Source organism: Herpailurus yagouaroundi, unplaced genomic scaffold, assembly GCF_014898765.1.
Source record: "Herpailurus yagouaroundi ecotype Mexico unplaced genomic scaffold, PumYag 199, whole genome shotgun sequence".
Lineage (NCBI taxonomy): Eukaryota > Metazoa > Chordata > Mammalia > Carnivora > Felidae > Herpailurus > Herpailurus yagouaroundi.
In genome coordinates this window covers 10,207,641-10,226,908 of record NW_024412430.1, presented here as the reverse complement: position 1 = coordinate 10,226,908, position 19,268 = coordinate 10,207,641, and the positions used below count along the sequence as shown (strand labels likewise).

Genomic DNA, 19,268 nt, shown 5'->3' with positions numbered 1-19,268 from the left:
TCGTTTCAAGCGTACCATTCTACGAGTTCTGACAACTGTGTATACAGATGCCGCTACCTACCCATCCAAGACACGAACATTTGCAACCCCCAAAGCTCCCTTAGGGCTTTTTGTAGTTACCCCAGCCCCAGCCCCAGGCAACCACTGACCCACTTTCTGTCACCAGAGATTCAGGTTGCCTGTTTCAGAATTTCCAATAAATGGAATCACACCATAGTGTTCTTCTGTGTCTGGCTATTTCACCCAGGACAATGCTTTTGAGAGTCACTCTTGTTCATATGTCCTTAGCTCATTCCTTTTTTATTTAAAATGCCAATTTTTGGAGCAGCAAGCAATCGTGCGGCATATCACTCAGTGAGATGAGCAGATCGAGGAAGTCCCTCTGGTCTCAAAATTCTATCAACATGCCCAGGAAGGGTAGGCCTGGGAACTGCATCAGGTTAGTCCAGATCACGTTGGAGAAGCAGCCAGGCACACCAATTTCTGAGCGGCAGGAGCCCAGGAGAATGGGGAGTGAAGCCCTCGGTGAACAAGACGTATTAACAGAGGATGGCAGGGCTATTTGTTCGGTTCCGTTATGAGTTCAGCAAAATGTGACAATCCCGGGAAACATAAACATCTATTGCTGTGTTTCTATGTGTGCTTGCCTCAGGAGACCCAGCAGGGAGTGGCAGGTGGCAGGACTGGAGTCAGGCAGAGATTACCGGGTAAAGTGGAATCACGACTAAGCTATGTCACTTGCGTAGCCTATAAATACGAATTATAATGAGAGTTAATATTTATTGAGCTCTCACTATGCACCTAGCTCCGTTCCTTATACCCACCATATCCTACGAAGCAAACGCCTTTAGTCTCTGCCCGCATCCATTCCGTCCGTTTTACATATCCCTGCACATTTATCACTGCAAGCTGTGTGTCCCCAGCAGCCGGTGCGGCGGTGGCTCCACGTTGGGCAATAGTCCTCGAGCTATGCAAACCACTTTGCATCCCAGCCCGGAGAGCAGAAGTGCCCGGGACTTCCAGGTAACCAAACAGGGCAGGGACAAGCACCCCAGATTCCCATGTCACCTGCTTTGTCTCCCCAGTTCACGGTATTTTGCGTGACTCAGTGTTGCTGGGCCTCCCTCCCTTTGCCGTCCCAAAGGGACGTACCTCCCACTGCCGTCCCACAGTGGAGCTGTGCTTTCTGGGCCACTTCCTAGTACATCATGTCCACCTGAGTCTGTTTCTGGGGACCCCAAACTTAGACAAAGCACTGTTACTACAGTTGTTTTACAAATAAGGAAACTGAGTGTCTCTTTCTCTCTCTCTCCCCCCCTTCTCTCTCTCTCTCTCTCTCTCTCTCTCTCTCTCACACACACACACACACACACACACACACACACGCACACATGCACACACACACACACCTCCAGTTAGCTCCTACTCATCCTTCAGATGAGAACCTGAACTTCACGATCTCAGGTAGCCTTTCCGGACTCCCCAGCCATGGGAAGTCCTCTGCTAATGTTCTCAGAATCATCCTATATAGTACAAATCTCCATGGTCACTTTGTTTGACTATTTCACCAATGACCATCTCCTCTGCTGCCTCCAGGAGGTCAGGGGCCGCATCTCTTAGCGCCCTCACCTGTATTCCCAGCACTCGAGCCAAGTTTCTAGAACATAGTAATTGCTCAATAAATTTTTTCTGAACGAATGATTTGAAGTTCCTTCAATTTTCTCACAGGCGCTCACTGGCCTTCCAGATACATCTCAGCCTCTGCATGGGCAAGAAATGTATAATGTATAACCCCCAGGGGTGATACAAGACCTCTCACCCACATCTGTTCTTCTGGGTACTTAGGAAGCACAATATCCAGGGCAAAGTGACATTACTTTGCTCCGGGGGACTGAAATTTAGCATCAACTGTAGAGTTGAATCCAGAGGTGAGCCTCGAAGCCTGGGTAAAATTTGAATGGATTATTAGGAGGAAATTTGAATACTATTTTAATGAACTATAATGCCATTTAAATACACACACATTGTGAATTAAATACACATTCTTGGATCCCTGTACTTCTCCTCCAAAGTACACTTAGTCCCAAGTCCTCATTAGGAAGCTGATAAGGTTCTATTTCCCTTCTATTCCAGCAATGCTGATTCGCCAGCTATATAAAATTTACAAACTGCTTTGGAAGCATTTGTGGAGAAAGGTGCTATATGAATGTATGAGATTATTGAAATGAATGCTGATTTAGAGATGTCCCAGGTGGATAGTTAAAATATACCTGGGCACACACATACACTCATACCCACGCTCAGGGTACTTTCTGCTCTGATCAGCGAGGATAGATTTTCCTACCTGACAGGTGACTGTAAGTCAAGAAGTGTGTTTTAATAGTTGCCAGCTTTCTGCTGCTGTGGGCTGCTGTCTCAGGCAATCCTTCACCTCCCGGGACACAGGACCTGAAGGATCTTGACACGTTCTCTCCAGTGCGCATGGAGAGGTGGTGTTCAGCAGAAAGGTAAATATTGGCATGCTGTACATGAGTGATGAGTATAAATAAGGCAGGATATCCTTGGACAAGTTCACCACTGGACCCGTCAGGTTTCTTATCAATAGGCAATAAAATAAGAAATCACGAGTTTCCCAGGTTTTTGCCAAATCAGAACAAGTTACTTTTGTAAAAGCTTGCAGGTATTTGAGAGTCAGTAAATGCTGAGTAAATAATTCTGAAGGTAAACACATGTCCTTATTTCCACAAACCCTGATTACTGGATGAGATTACTGAACTTGCTCCTTTTGACTTTATCCCTCATAATCCTGCCCATCAGTGTTTGCTCAGAGGAGCTCAAATAAACCAGGCTGCTGTATACCCCAGTGCCTTTACAAGTGCTTTCCTTCGTGCTTGGCCTGCAATGCTTTCCATTAATCCAGGTGGGCTGGGGGCACGTTTAGATATTTTAATACTCAGTACTAGGAAAACTTGTAATTTCCTTTACGAAGCTTTTCTCGACAAATTGTCCTTCTCCTAAAACTGCCATTTTTGGGCCCATACAAATGCAACTGCACATATCTATTTAACATAAACAGGTCTGGGCTCTCTTAGGAAGTCCCTGCTCACACTGTATTCTCTGAGGCCATAATCAATACTTCATTGCCATCCAGTTGCCCCCTTGTGACCTCTCAAGTCTCTTCCCAGAGCATTTTGAGTAATGTGTCTTTTACTCAAATGTTCAAAAGGGAGGAGACGTTGAACAGAATGAGGCCAAACTTCATAAAAATCGCCACCATTCCCAAAGCCTTTCTCGTTTTTTTCAAATGTTTACTTATTTTTGAGAGAGAGAGCGAGCGTACATGCATTGGGGAGGAGCAGAGAGAGGGAGAGAGAGAATCCCAAGTAGTCTCTGTGCTGTCAGCATAGAGCCCGACACAGGGCTCAATCTCACAAACAGTGAGATCATGACCTAAATCAAAGTCAAGAATCAGATGCTTAATCCACTGAGCCATCAGGTGCCTCCAAAGCCTTTCCTCTTATTACCAGTGGCCTTCTCTCCTCTCTTTCCTCCATTCTCCACTGTCTTCTGACCTCCTTCCACCCTGGATGCCTCACTGTCACCTCTATTCCATTTAGCAATTTAGCCCTTATAACACTTTCTCCTGCATAAAGGAGAAATCCTCAAAATCCTTTGCATCCTTGAAATTTTAGTTCCTCTCAACAGACTAGCTCTTTGAGATCTCTCTTAAAAGGCAAAGGTAAAAAAATATATTTCTTCTCTTTCTGCTAAAACCTGGCACAACTTGATGGTAGGAATCGAGCCTTATACACTTCTGTGTCTCCCATGTAAAGCATTTAAAATATTTGTGAATGAAAGAATAAAAGAATATAGCCACAGATTAAAATCCCTCAAGATCCATTGTGATCATGACTTTCTTCTGCTCAAACTTTCTTCTACTTTCTCAACTCATGCTCTGGCCAATTGTCACTTCTCTCTGACTCTAGAACTCCGCTCAGCTGGATGGGCCCTCTCTCCTCAAGGCCACCATGCATACGCAATAACCTTGCCTTCAGGTGTTCATTTGGGTTGTGTCTCCAAGGCCTGGAATAGCTATGTCATTGATGAGAGTGGTTGGTGGTGGGGTACCTTCACCATATTGAAAGCCAAGGTGAATGCAGTTGGTCTAGTCTTGTAGGTCCATTCAAGTCCTTCCTACTCTTAAAGGCTCAATACCCAGCCTTCCTCAGGACATTTCACTGAGGTCTCCCGGCCAGGTATAATTCACTCTCTTGAGTCCTCAGGACATAAACCTTGAATGCATCCACTCTGATGGCACATAATCATCCAGACTTACATTATTATGGAATTTTGAAGTGGGAGGTTTTGAGATCATTCTTCTTCCCAGAATGTGGTCATGATTAGATCTATTTACTAAAATTTCAAGGGTTTCCTCCCCTGCCCCCAGTTCCAGGCTTAGGGTAGGTGTGTGCTTATCTAACCTCTTCAAGTTATGTGGTTATGTGAGCGTATTTAATTTGCTTTACCCAATGAAATGTAAGCAGAATTGACATGAGCCCCTTTGTGGAGGAAGCTTTCAGAGGAAGAAGCGTTAAGAGCTGGTGAGTGATCAATCACTCTGTCTTTCTCCTGACACAGTGACTGGCAGTGTTAGAAATATTTGGTGGATTATCAGCCTGGGTTCTTGAGTAAGGAAGGGCCCAGCAGATTCATAATGGAAACACGGTGTGAGCGAGAAGTAGACCTTTGTTGTGTTATATCACAACATTAGCTTTAGAGGTGATTTGAATAATTAATAACATAAAGTATTATTATAGCACAACCCACCCTATCCAGACAGACTGTAAGTTCCTTGAAGGCAGCACCCATGCATAACTGACCCTTCTGTCCCCCAGAGAACATAGCACAATGTCCCCTGGAAGCTCAATAACCATTGCTGATTGAGTATACATACTGAGAGAAGGTAAATACATGAGACTGGAGGGTGGGGCTTGATGTCAAGACTTCTACTTGAGACTTTGCCCTCTGTAAATCCTAAATAAATGTGCAACATGATTCCAACAGTATTCTAATAAGATCCTTACACGCGAGGAGGCAGAATAGCGCAATGATAGGAACATGGCTCCTATGCTGGAGAGGCTTGGGTTTAAGTACTCTGCCAGGTACTTGGATGCATGACGGTGGGCTAATTACTAAAGCTGTGTGAGTCCGAAATAACATCACTAGCTGCTGTATAGGATTATTGTGGGGATTAAATGAGAGAATGTATGTAAAGTGCCTGGCACATAATGAATGGGCGACCAACGTCATTCTCTTAGGCTCTTCTCCCATCAAATGTGTGTGGGTTGTATGAAATCTTGCCTAATTCTCTGGGAACAACTTCCCTTCATTTCCTCCCTCTGAGATCTTGGTCAATTGCCTAGTCCTCGAATTTATTTAGCTTGATCTACCTCAGATCCCTAGGGTTTTGCTTTTACTGCCCCATGCACACTCTGGTATTCTGAGAAATTCCATTTGCAACTGGCTAGAGTTGGCAGTTGCTTTTGGCAAAGGATGCCAATGGAGGCGGGGGGGGGGTAGCACTTTTGCGACAGGTTGCCTGCTGCCGAAATTTTAAACAGGGCCCTCCGTGTGGTGGGTCTAGTCAGGGAGGTGATCTTCATGGGGGAGAAAGAATGTAGGATGTCATGGTGACCAGCTCCAGGAGAGCCCCACCTCGGCCTGGGCCCTGGCTCTAAAGGCAGACGATTCTTCCACTGAACTCTGGGATCGTATCTGTGATGGCAGCAGGGATGTCTGTGAATTTATCAATGGCTGACTCCTTCCACAGGTTGGGGCTTGGTGTGCTACCTGAGGGCTTGTGTTTTCCTGAACTCCTAGCCTGGCGAGCCTTTTGTTTTTAGGTTTATGTATTGCCCCTGAGTTCCATGGGGCTACCTCTGTCTACACTGTCTATACCACACCCCCCTCCCCCCCGGCCTCCCCACATAGCAGCCGCTGTGATGTAGCATGTCCAACCTCTCCAAAGGTGCTTGTGTAACTTGTTTTTCAAAGTCTTGGCAGGAGCTCCAGTCCTGAAGTGAGAAAGGCTGTTTACATTCTCGAAGGGCAGTCCCGAGAAATGTCTTGCATCAGGGCTGTTCCCGGCCAATCCCTACTCCCCAGAAGCTTCTTTCTCTCTGGGATGGCTTGGGACAGCCAGAGAGATGGTGTGGAACCCAAGGAAGGCGCTTGAGCATGAAAAAGGGAGGCTACGAGGTAGCATTCATCGAGCCCCAGGGCTCTGCCACAGCCCTGTGTAAACTGTGCTCCATGGAAAGGTGGGCAAGTATCTCCAAGGCTCTTGTTGCCTCATTGTCTGGTGCAGTGCCTCGCACAGAGCACGGTGCTAGGTGCTGGTGCTCAACAGACGTTACTAAGTCAATAACTGTGCAAACGCGTGAGCAAGAAAATCCGAGAGGGCACACTGGTGGAAGTTCTCAGCTGACACCAGTTAATAGCTTTCTCTCAACAGGACTTGCATTACGAATCACAATCATTACTATCTATTATCTAGTCTATGCCATGCAAAGGCATAGATAGTTTCCTTAAATTCTACAGCAGGCAGTAGTTCTACAAAGCCGGTGGTCCTGGTTCTAGTTAATAGCTGAGGAGGGCGCAGAGACTCGTGGGCACAAGGTCAGGGGATCTTGCCTGAGGTTTCCCAGGATTCAAAGCCTCTGGCAAGCACCGGAGCCCGGGTTTTTCTACTTGCCATCTCTCCACCCTGCCGCTCAGCCCTGCTGGTCTCTGCATCCTGTAACAGCACAGGAGAAGGGGACCTCAAGGGGCACAGAGGCCACACTTTCCTGCCCTGCTGTGGGCAGCTACGCATTCTCGTTGTCATTCCTTCCCCCAGCAGCTGGGCTTGGATGCGGCAGGAAAGAACACTGGGAAGCAGTTTCATTCCAGGCGTCTGTGTTTCGTACTGAAAAACACCCACCTGTATTCAGGCCTTCTGGTACCTCAGTCTCCAGACCTTCCCCAGAAAACGTCCTATCCCTCTCCCTGACACCTTCCCTCTTCTGATGGGCCTCATGGCCAGGTTTTCTCTTCACTGGAAAAAAATCTTGCCATGAATATTATTCTACGGACAGTGCCTGACACCGTATATACCCTCCATAAATATTTACCGAACTGCACGCTAACCTCCAGACAAAAGAAGAAAAAACAAAACAAAACAGGGATCCAGAAGGAAATGGAAAAGCTTAGAGGGTGGGTGAGGGGGCCCAGCAAGCAGCCAGCTCTCCTCTTTCCCGGCCTCTCCCTGCCCGAGTAAAGAAGCGGGGGCAGATTCAGAGTTAATGCTGTCGTTTGATTACAGTAACATCAAAACCGGCAGCAAAAGCTCCAGTCAACGCCAGAGCACAAGCGAACACGCAGGGGCTTGTTTCCTTGGAAATGTTTCAGCGGTAATTACTCTCCCCAAAGAAAGACCCAAACGACTTCCTTGACCCGCTGGGGAGAAGAAGTAACAATGGGCCAGAAAGTCGTTTCTGCGGCCTCTGGCTCGGGGCGGGTGTGAATGTGCGCGCGGGGAGCCTGCGGTGCGCATGTGCGCGCGGCTGCACCTCCGGGGACCGTCCGCGGGGCGCCTTTGACAGCCGCTCTATTCAAACGGCGGGGCCGTGGGTTGGCGGCGCGGTGCCTGCCGCCGCCGCGGCTGAGATCATGCTGTTGATTTTGTTTTACAGAGAGCAGCCCAGCCTGTTGTGCAGAGTACAGAATGTTCTCTTCTGTGAACTGAGCTTGAACTTCTCCAACCCACTTTGTCTGAGGAATCACACAGACACAGAGGGGAAAAGGCAGGGAAGATAACCCCCAAATTGTTGAAATCCTTGTGTTCTCTCTGGTTTTGGCTCGCATCGTTGGCTTTGCACTGTGCAAAATGACAAATCCCAAGCATTGCAGCTCTTGGATGAACAAAATGCCTGTGATGTCCTTTGTCTTAAGTCAGGACTCTGGGCTTCAACTCTGGAAATTAACAAGTCTGTCATTATCTCTCCTTGATGTTTTTCTTTCTTTTTTCCTTCTTTTTCCCTTCCTCCATCCCTCCCTTTTTTTCCTTCCTTCTCTCTCTTCCCTTCCCCTCTGCACCCTCCCTCCTTCTCACCATCTCCCCCCTACCCTTTCTTTCTTCCCTTTAAGGCATTAAAGGGACAAGGACAACAAAAGCCATTTTCCTGTAAGGGAAAGAAAGACTCTCCCCCCCCCCCGCCCCCCCCCCACCCCATGATGCCTGTGACTTCTCTTTCAGTTGTTCAGTTATCATGTTATCACAAATAGTGCTCCCTAATGTGTTGTATGGCCTGAGAGAATTGATAGCGAAGGCTTTGGGTTGACGGCCTTCATTAAATCACCAGCTTGAGAAGCTGCCAGTGGTTGGTAAGGTGGTTTGAAATTTCTCTTTGAAAACCGTCTTTGCCTGGTCTTTAGGGCTGAGTCTCCAGTTGTGGGGCACACCGATAAATGGTTTAGGGGGCCCACTTGGAGGATCTGAGCATGAGACCTCTGTAGGACAGGCAGCAGTACTTCCCAAAATATTGTTATTTTTAATACCAGGGGATTCCTTTCTCTAAAATTTACCCCAAACTCATTGGTGAGGCAAAAGAGCACAACTTTATGTGAGTCATGGATTTGAAGTGTGAGTCTCCTACTTGTGAGCGCACATATGATATTGGGTAAGTCGTATCTTCTACAACTCAGATGGTGAAAGGGGCACAAAGCTTGTCTCGTGGGCACGTGCGGTCTTTTGTAAGTGTTGAGTGCCATACCGCTACCCCACAGAAAGAGATTCTTCTCTTGAATTTGCAGCTGTACCGCCTACCTCAGAGCCAGGGGGGCTGCTGTCTTCTGGATCACTGATGGAAACTGGGAAATTCCCACAAGAGTGTCTATTTCTGAGAGGATTCCAGTTCCCTGGATATTCCATGTGACTTTCTGACTATTACGCCATCAGAATATTAGTTAATTAGTTAATCAGTTCTTATATCCCCTAAAATGCTATTGAATATTTGCAATGTCTAAGTTAGTGGGTGGGATCTAGGGGTTGGGAGATAAGTAAGATATGTTCATTGCCTTCAAAGAGTTTCTCGTCCAGTGGGAAAGGCAGAAATACACGCATACATATACACACATACATAGACACACATATCATACTTATGTGTTACTATAATACAAATGAGGTTGATACGTGTTCAATGGAGGGCTAAGTTATAAAATGTGAAGGTAGAGTATTACAGGAATAAGGTGAGGATTCTAATGAGTGGAAGTTGAGCCAAGTGAAGTCTAGACAGCAGAAGATAGGAATCATGAAAATAGATGGTCTTTGTGGTTAATAGGATGAGATAGCATATTTGAGAATCAATGAGTAGTTTTTTTTGACTGAGCAGTTGATGCTAGAGGATGCAGGAAAAAGCAAAAAAAGTGCATTGAGCCTAGATTGAAGATGTCTACTTCCTCCTCTTATGCCCATTGCTAACCTTTCTTCCTGAGTTTGTACGAAGTCTCAGAATCCTGCTCAACACAATTCTCTAAGAAGCCACCGCTGATCAGGTGGTATTGACCCTTGACATAAAACCATTTGCCAGAGTCAGGGAAGATGGTGGAGCAGGAGGATCCTGAGCTTATGACCTCTTGTAGATACACTGAGCCAATAACTACACGTATTAGAACTCATTCTAAAAACCACCCGAAGACGAGAAGAACACATCTTCTACAGCTAAAGTCATATAAAGAGAAGGTCACGTTGAAAAGGTCAGTAGGGAAAAGATGCAGTTGGAAACCAAACACCCAGCATGACTACCTACCAGTGGGAGCGAGATCATGAACATGGAGGAGTGAGTGAGGGGACCAAGCTCTGGGCACTGGGCACCCGCAGCTCTGGGGTCCTGGACCCCAGATGAGAACCCATAACATCTGGCTTTGAAAATCAGTAGGGCTAAACTCTGGGAAGACAGAGGGCTATGGGAAACTGCGTCCCTATGCTTAAAGAGCCAGCAGGCTTTATCACTCAGCCTGGGATGCAGCACGGAAGCAACAGTTTGAAAAGTGCCTGGGTTATACATGAAACAGGTTTGTTGACTAATTTAAGGATGTGTGCCAGAGGGGCAGGGATCTGTAGAGCTTTCTACGGGAACACAAGTGTTGGTGAGAGCCATTTTCTTGCCCTCCTTCAGTACAGATAGCTGAAAATTTGCACGAGCCAGTCCTGACAGACCCACCCTGGCAGGCTCCCCTCCAGAGAAGCTCCCACCTTGCCATATCTGGTGGGCAGCCTCAGTGGGGTCTGATGGCCTCTCCAAAGCAGAATACACATTCCTTTCAAGTGCATCCTGGAACGTTCTCCAGGATAGATCACATGTCGGGCCACAGAACAAGTCTCAATACATTTAAGAAGACTGAAATCATGTCAAGCATCTTTCCTGACTGCAACAGTATGAAACTAGAAATCAGTTACAAGAAAAAAACTGGAAATGCACAAACACGTGGGTGTTCAACAACACAGTTACTAAACAACCAGTGTGTCAACAGAGAAATCAAAGAGGAAACAAGTAATACCAGGAGACAAATCACAATGCAAACGCTGCAGTTCAAAATCTTTGGGACACAGCAAAAGCAGTTCTAAGAGGAAAGTTTATAGTGATAGAAGCCTACCTCAAGAAACAAGAAAAGTCTCAAATAAATAATCTAATAATATACCTAAAGAAACAACAAAACAACAAAAGAATAAACAAAGCCCAAAGTTAGAAGGAAGGAAAAGTAGGGGTGAGAGGGGAAATAAACCAAATAGAGGACAAAAAAATAATAATAAAAATAAACGAAACTGAGAGCTGGTTCCTGGAAAAGATAAATAAAATTGATAAACCTTCAGACATATTCATCGAGAAAAAAAGAGAGGGCTCAAATAAAGAAAATCACGAATGAAAGAGAAGTTACAACTGACCCAAAGAAATACAAATATAATATACTGTATAATATATATAATATATAATATAACATAATATAATACAAGGATTATAAGAGACTACTACAGAAAATAATATGCCCCAAAATTGGACAATTTGAAGAAATAGAAATTTCTAAAAGCATATAATCTTCCAAGACTGAATTTTGAAGAAACAAAATATGAACAGACAAAATTGAATCAGTAAATAAAAAACTCCCAACAGATATCCAGGACCAAATGGTTTCACGGGTAAATTATGTTTTTAAAGTTTAATTATTTATTTTGAGAGAGAGGGTGGGGAGTGGAGGGGAAGAGAGAAAGAGGGCGAGAGAAAATCCCAAGCAGGCTCTACACCATTGGTGCAGAACCCTGTGTGGGTCTTGAACTCATGAACTGTGAGATCATGACCTGAGCTGAAATCAAGAGTTGGACACTTAACCAAGTGAGCCACCCAGGCACCCCTCTACCAAACATTTAAAGAAAAGTTAGCATCTATCTTTCTCAAACTATTCCAAAAATAGAAGTAGAAGAATGCTTTTGAAGTCATTCCATGGGGCCAGCATTACCCTGATACTGATATCCAAGGCACTCCAAAATTAAAAAAAAAAAAAAAAAAAAGAAAGGAAAAAAGAAAAGAAAATCACAGACCAACATCCCTAATGAATAAACATACAAAAATCCTCAACAAAATATTAGCAAGCCAAATTAGAATGTACATTAAAAAGATTAGTCACCATGATCAAATGGGATTATTCTAGGAATACAAGGATGGTTTGTACCCACAAACCAATCATTGTGATACACCACATTAACAAAATGAAGGATAAAAATCATACGATAATCTCAACAGGTGCAGAAAAATCATTTGAAAAAATTCAACATCCATGAGTTTTTATTCATGATAAAAACTCTCAGCAAAGTGGTACAGAAGGAACATGCCTCAATATAATAAAGGCCATATATGACAAACCCACATCTGGCATCATACTCAATGGTGAAAACCTGAACTCTTTTCTTTTAAGATCAGGAAGAAGACCTAGATGTCCACTCTCGCTACTCTTATTTAACAGAGAGTACGGAGGTCCTAGCCACAGCAATGAAACAAACAAAGAGAAATAAAAGTTACCCAGATGGGTAAGAAAGAAGTAAACTGACACTATTTGCAGACGACAAATGGTTCTAGATATACTTGGAAAACCCTAAAGACTCCACCAAAAAGTATTAGAACTAATAAATGAAAGACATTAAATATGACACAAATACATGGAAAGATACACCATGCTTATGGATTGAAAGAATTAATATTGTTAAAATGTCCATACTACCCAAAGGAACCTACAGATTCAGTGCAATCCTGGTTGGGTTTGCACCAGAATAAACAAACAAACAAAAAACATCTAAAATCTCTATGGAACCACCAAAGAGCTTGGATAGCTGATGCAATCTTGAGAAAGAAGAACAAAGCTGGAGGCAGCACGCTTCCAGATTTCAAGCCACACTTACAAAGCTATGGTAATCAAAACAGCATGGTACGGGCACAAAAAGACACACAGATCAATGGGACAGAGCTGAGAGCCCAGAAACAAACCCGTGTTTATCTGGTCAATTAATCTCTGACAAAGGAGGCAAGAACACACAATGGGGAAAAGACAGTCTCTTCAACAAATGATGTTGGGACAACTGGACACTTATATGGAAAAGCATGACATTGGATCACTTTCTTACACCAGACACAAAAATAACCTCAAATAATAATAATAATGATAATCCTCAAAATGGATTAAAGACCTAATGGTGAGACCTGAAACCATAAACCTCCTAAAAGAAAACACAGAGAGTAAGCTCATGGACATTGGCCTTAGCAATATTTTTCTGACTATGTCTCCTCAGAAAGGGAAACAAAAGCCAAAATTAATAACTGGGAGTACATGAAAATAAAAGGCTTTTGAGGGGCGCCTGGGTGGCTCAGTCAGTTAAACGTCTTGCTCTTGATTTTGGCTCAGGTCATGATCTCGAGGCTTGTGAGTTTGAGCCCTGCATTGGGCTAAGTGCTGACAGTACAGAGCCTGCTTGGGATTCTCTCTCTCTCCCTCTCTGTCTGCTGTTCCCATGTGCACTCTTTCTCCAAATAAATAAACTTAAAAAAAAAAAAAAAGAATATGTTAAAAAAAAAAAGTCTTTTGAACAGTGGAGGAAACCATCAACAAAATGAAAAGACAGCCAGTGAATAGGAGAAGATATTTGCAAATGATATATCCAATAAGGGGTTAATATCCAAAATATATATTTAAAAAACCTCATGCAACTCAACACCAAAAAACCCCCAAATAATCTGATTGAAAATGGGCAGAGGACCTGAATAGACATCTTTCGAAACAAGACATGCAGATAGCCAGGAGATACATGAAAAGATGCCCAGCATCAGCAATCATGTGGGAAATGTAAATCAAAATCACAGTGAAGTATCACCTCACCCCAGCAGAATGGCTAAAAATAAAAAGACAAACAAAATAACAAATGTTGGTAAGGATGTGGAGAAAAGAGAACACTTATGCACCGTTGGTGGGAATGTAAATTGGTGCAGCCACTGTGGAAAACAGTATGGAGGTTCCCCCAAAAAACTAAAAATAGAACTGCCATATGCTCCAGTAATTCTACTTCTGGGTATTTACCCAAAGAAAATGCAAACACTAACTCGAAAGGATATCTGCGCTCCTATGCTCACCGCAGCATTATTTACAATAGCCATGATATGGCAGCAACCTACGTGTCCATCTGTAGATGGATGGATAAATAAAGAAGATGTGGTTTATATATACAATGGAATGTTGCTCAGCCGTAAAAAAAAAAAAAAAAAAAAAAGAGTGAGATTTTCCTGTTCATGACAACATGGATGGAGCGTGAGGGTATTATGCTAACTGAAATCAGTCAGAGAACGACAAATACCCTATGGTCTCACTTATGTGTGGCCTCTAAAAAACAAAAGAAACAAACAGCAACAAAATAGAAACACACTCAAAAATACAGAGAACAAACTGGTGGTTGCAAGAGGGGAGGTGGGCAAAGGAGTAGGCAGAATAGGTAAAGAGGATTAGGGGGGATAGACTTCCAGGTATTGACAATTAAGTCACAGAGATGAAAAGTACAGCATAGAGAACAGAGTCAATAATATTGTAATAACTGTGTATGGTAACGTGGTAATTACACGTATTGTGGTGAGCATATCGTATGTAATGTATGTAACTGTTGAATCACTGTGTTGTACACCTGGAACTAATATAATATTACATGTCAACTATACTTCAACTAAAAAAAAAAGATTAAAAAAAAGACAAAAAGCCACTTGTCATTCTGTGGTTGGGCTTTAAGTCTCACGCTTACAATTTTTTAATGTTTATTTATTTATTTTTGAGAGAGGGGCGGGGAGGGAGGAGAGCAGGACGAGGAAGTGGCAGAGAGAGAGGGAGGCAAAGAATCCAAAGCGGGCTGCACACTGTCGGTGCAGAGCCCGATGTGGGGCTCAAACTCACCAACTGTGAGATCATGACCTGAGCCGAAATCAGACGCTTAACCAAATGAGCCACCCAGGCGCGCATTGTGCTTACAAATGTCATTTGCGTATTCTTGGGGGAGTTATTACATGTTTTTAAGAATGGAATGATGTGAGTCAATGCTGTGATTCAACCGGTGCTTCTGTAAGGTCGCTGCTGGCCAGGAGAGGGGTCCCTGGGAAAGGTGGGAGACTGGGGACAGAGAGAGAAGATGACTACGCAAATCATCCTGAACAGTGTGAGTAGGAGGGACAAATGTGTTGGACAGATGGGGCACTGGGGAGGTAGGTTACGTGATCATAGAGGAGGGTAAGGACACTTGACTTAACTGAGTTTTCTCATCTGGGTTTTACCAAGAGGCAAGAAGGGCTGCTCTGGTCTGAATGTGTCCTTCCCAAATTCATATACTGAGAAATCCTAACCCTCAAAAATGATGGCATTAGGGGGTGGAACCTTTAGGGGGTGGAGCCTTCACAATGGAATTATTTCCTTATAAGGAATAATATAAGACACTCCACAGAGCCCCCCAACCCCTTCCACCTGTAAGGATACAGCAAGAAGTCTCAGACCTGGAAGAGGTCCCTCATCCGACCATGCTGGCACCATGATCTTGGACTTCCAGCTCCCAGAGCTGTGAGAAATCTATTTCTATGGTTTATTAGCTACCCAGTCTGTGCTATTAAAAAAAAAAAAAAATTAATACTAATTTTTTTGAGAGACAGAGAGAGAGTGAGCAGGGGAGGGGCAGAGAGAGAGGGAGACACCGCATCTGAAGCAGGCTCTGCACAATCAGTGCAAAGTCCGACGTGGGGCTCAAACCCACAAACCGTGAGATCATGACCTGAGCCGAAATCGGATGCTTAACCGACTGTGCCACCCGGGTCTGTGATGTTTTATTATAGCGGCCTGCACAGATGAAGACAGGCCAAGAGAAGGAACACAGGAAGAGATTCTAACTTTTCTCTTTACAAAGGGAAGATTGTGCACTGAGTTTCAAACAGACTGAATTTTAAGGGAAAGAGCATGGAGAGAATCCCAACCATCATTTGGAAATACAGATATGGAGGTAAGAGCTAAAAAAGGAATTCAGAACCAGCCACACGGAGGAACCAATAAACGCCCTGAGAGCGGATGTTAACACCTGGAAAGAGCAGGTCATTCACAGGCCTGTGAGAAAAAGGGGCCGAGTTAGACCTTGAGAGGTGCTTATATTAGTGAACACCAGAGGAAGAGCATTCTAGAAATAATTCAAATTCCTAACAATATGGGGCACCATCTAGTCCTCCATTCCTGTATCTGATTTTTCTTTAATAGAAGACAATGACTGGGGCACCTGGCTGGCTCAGTGGAGCACGTGACTCTTCACCTTGGGCTCATGAGTTCGAGCCTCACATTGGGGATAGAGTTTACTCAAAAAAAAAAAAAAAAAAAAAAAAGAATAATGACTCATCTGTTTTTTAAAATTCTTTAAATGTTTATTCTTGAGAGAGAGACAGAGCGGGGAGGGGCAGAGAGAGAGAAGGAGACACAGAATCTGAAGCAGGTTTCAGACTCTGAGCTGTCAGCACAGAGTCCAATGTGGGGCTCCAACTCACGAGCCATAATCATGACCTGAGCCGAAGTGAGACGCTTAATTGACTGAGCCACCCAGGGCCGGGACTCATCTTCTTTAATACGGAATCTGTTTGGTGCCTGTCTGAGAATTAAAGAAAATAGGTAGCTTTTTCCTGCATAAGGATACTTCTTTGCAAAGGCAGTATTTCGCAAACTCTTTGCTGGTTGACGGTGACCCACAGTGAGGAATTCAAGTTATATATGCATAGATATATACGCATAAAGACAAAAGGCTTTATGAAACAATATCTACCTGTAGCTTCTACAATTAATGCTATTTTCTATTTTATTCTGTTCCTGTAAGGAAAACAAAACAAAACAAAACCAAACCATGACTGCTGGGTCCCAGTGAGTTGACATCACAAAAGACAGTGGGATTCAGGGCTGTGGTTTCTGGAAGTCTACTCTCCCTCTAGTGGTTGACATCTTTCAGGAGAGATCAGAGCTTGAGGCTCAAGCTGGAGACCCACGGAGAAGAGCATCACTCCATCTCCAAAGGCCCCCCGCCCCCTTTCCTGGAGGAATTTTTAGCTTTGGGAGGAAGTCTAGGCAGGTTTGACCCGCAGTTGCTCGGATTGTTTCCAGAGGCAAATAATAATGACAGGCATTGAATCAGGCACTTTCTGTACATTATTAACAATTCTCATAATAAGCCTCTGAGGGAAATGTAATTATTACCTCCATGTTACAGAGGGGAAACATAAGGCTAAGAGAGAATCTGCCCATGATCGTATTGCCCACAAACAGTGACACTCAGATCCACGCTCAGTCGGCTTGCAGGACAGTGACGGCGAGCTGCAGCTTCTTGGCTTTACTGTGCCTCATCCCCATTAGTCCCCTAGCAAGTGTCCCTCAGCAAGACTTGGTCTTGACTCAGAGCAGTCTTTATTCCTTCTCTTACGGAGACTCTGTGCATTTACAAGTTTCTTGAATATAATCGAGGATCTGAAATGTGTTCTGGAAGCGCAGGCGGAAAGAGAAGGAGTGGGAGAGAAAGAGAAAGGGCGGGGTAGGTTGAGGAAGGCCCTTTTGAGGCTGGGCTGGAAAAGGCGATCTGGAGGGGGAGAGGCCGGGTTCTCATCACCTTGACCTCCCTGCCTCTGTCTTTGCCCTGACCATCAGCCACCTCCACGTCTCCACCAGGCTTATCTCTCCAAAACAGCTCTGTCCTCATCGCTTTCCTACCTCGTGCTTCTTGCTGACATGGCCCACGCACCTGTCCCGAACTGAAAGCCTCCTTCTCTCCCTTCAGTGCCAACTCAGTGTCTCCTCCTCAGACGGCCATTCCAGACTTGTAACTGGCCCTGCCCGACCATCCCCAATCCTCGCCCACTCGCTCACGACGTCTGCACATGAAGCCTGGCAGGCTTTCCCTGTCCCTGAATGCACGCGGCTTGTCTGATCTCAGTGCCTGTGCTCATGTTGGGCCCTTGCCTGGAATGCCCTGCTTTCTCTCTCCCTGTCTATACCCACCCATCCTTTAAGACTCTGTTCGGGCCTTGCCTCTTCTTTAATACCTTCCCCTGATTCTTCTGTTACCTTTGCATCTCTGCTCTTGTAGCATCCACGGAGGGATATTACCATATACTGTAGAATACTTATGTATTTTTTAAAATTTGTTTAATGTTTATTTTTGAGAGACAGAGCATGAGTGGGGGTGGGGCAGACACACACACACACACACACACACACACACACACACACAGAATTGGAAGCTGGCTCCAGGCTCTGAGCTGTCAGCCCAGAGCTGGACGTGAGATCATGACCCGAGCCAAAATCGGGCACTTAACCGACGGAGCCACCCAGGTGCCCCCAAATAGTGTAGAATATTTAAATGGTTCATGTTTATGTCTTCAGCCAGATACACTTATTCATTAATTTTAAAGTTATTGATCGAATTGCCTATTATTCAGACACGGGAAATTCTAGGACAAGGAAGGCAAGAGGAGCTCTCAAAACGCGAGGATTAGCAGACAGGGGCCGGCACGGTGCAGCACTGAGCTGCTGCTTTTCTTTCTTACTTCTGGGAAAGTACCCCAATTTTCTTCTGGGCAGCCCCTGAAATCTAAGCCTGTGTTGCAGGAGCAGGGCCAGACTCCACACCTTAAAAAAGGAGCGGGCATGTGACAGAGGGCTGGCCACTGAGAACTGCACTCCCCTGGTCGCAGAGATGGGGTGCGATGGGCTAGGCTGGTGGGAAATTAGTCCCAGGTGCCCGCTAGAACTAGTGGGGGTGTTCAGCTGGTGGAACATGAGCCCGGAGCCACTGGCAATTATTATTGCCACCACTTTGAGGGGGTCTGTCTGAAGGGGAAGCCAACATGGGGGACATCAGAGTTGGGGGATTCTGGAGAACACCGTTTAAGCACCTGGATCCAGCCTCTACCGTACCAGAAAGCCATTGCATTCTTTCCTGCTCAGGCCGGTTTCTGTTAAGATTCCGTAACGCGCAACTAAACGAGCCCTCACCATTGTGGTGCATCCGTTGCGATCCATGCTCCGTGGTTACCTGTAAGCGGATAACAGCTCAAGGCACAGCCCCCTGGCATCCGGCCTGGAACTGCTCACCGGCCCTAAGTAGCCTAGCTAGGTTCCCAATCCAGCTCAGGTTGGTCCAATTAAAGCGAGTCAATTGATTTCTCATGGCTCTGGTCACGGAGGAGCACTGCCTTTTCCCCTGAATGAAATCCTTCCCGTGGCACCCTGCCCGGCACTGCTATGCTTTAACTGCTCAGTGTGTTCCTGAAGCTTCTGTGCTGCCTCACGTCGGCCCACAGGTGCATACAGTTGGTTCTGTGTCTCTGCAAATGGTCTACACGATCCTCTATCATTTGATAAGATAGGCATATCTCAAGATGAGATGGGGTCCTCATGTTGAGCAAGCGTTAGAGGAATGAGCTTATAAGTCTACAGTGGGCTTATCAAACTGTAAGTGGTGGTGACGTAGTGAGAACAGGGCAAGAAAGAGAGTAGTCACCACAGTGATGCCTGTGGGTGAGTGGTGACTACTGAGTGTGTGCTTTGTCCGTTCTCTGGTAAGTTCTTATCAATCAATTGGCATGTATTTAATAAGCGCCGACTAGAAATTAGAGTCAAACCCTCTCAGTCGTGTTCCA

The 19,268-nt window shown here is 45.0% G+C and overlaps 2 long non-coding RNA genes across 2 annotated transcripts; one reads left to right on the top strand and one right to left on the bottom strand.

The window, feature by feature from the left end:
• Positions 1-76: 76 nt before the first annotated feature.
• LOC121013647 (uncharacterized) lies at positions 77-3,317 on the bottom strand. The gene is made up of 3 exons (XR_005782824.1): positions 2,345-3,317; positions 1,630-1,761; positions 77-747 (listed from the first exon to the last, which is right to left on the bottom strand). It is a non-coding gene; the product is annotated as an uncharacterized LOC121013647 (long non-coding RNA).
• A 3,866-nt stretch (positions 3,318-7,183) lies between these two features.
• Positions 7,184-7,967, top strand: LOC121013563 (uncharacterized). The gene is made up of 2 exons (XR_005782774.1): positions 7,184-7,451; positions 7,734-7,967. It is a non-coding gene; the product is annotated as an uncharacterized LOC121013563 (long non-coding RNA).
• Positions 7,968-19,268: the final 11,301 nt, after the last annotated feature.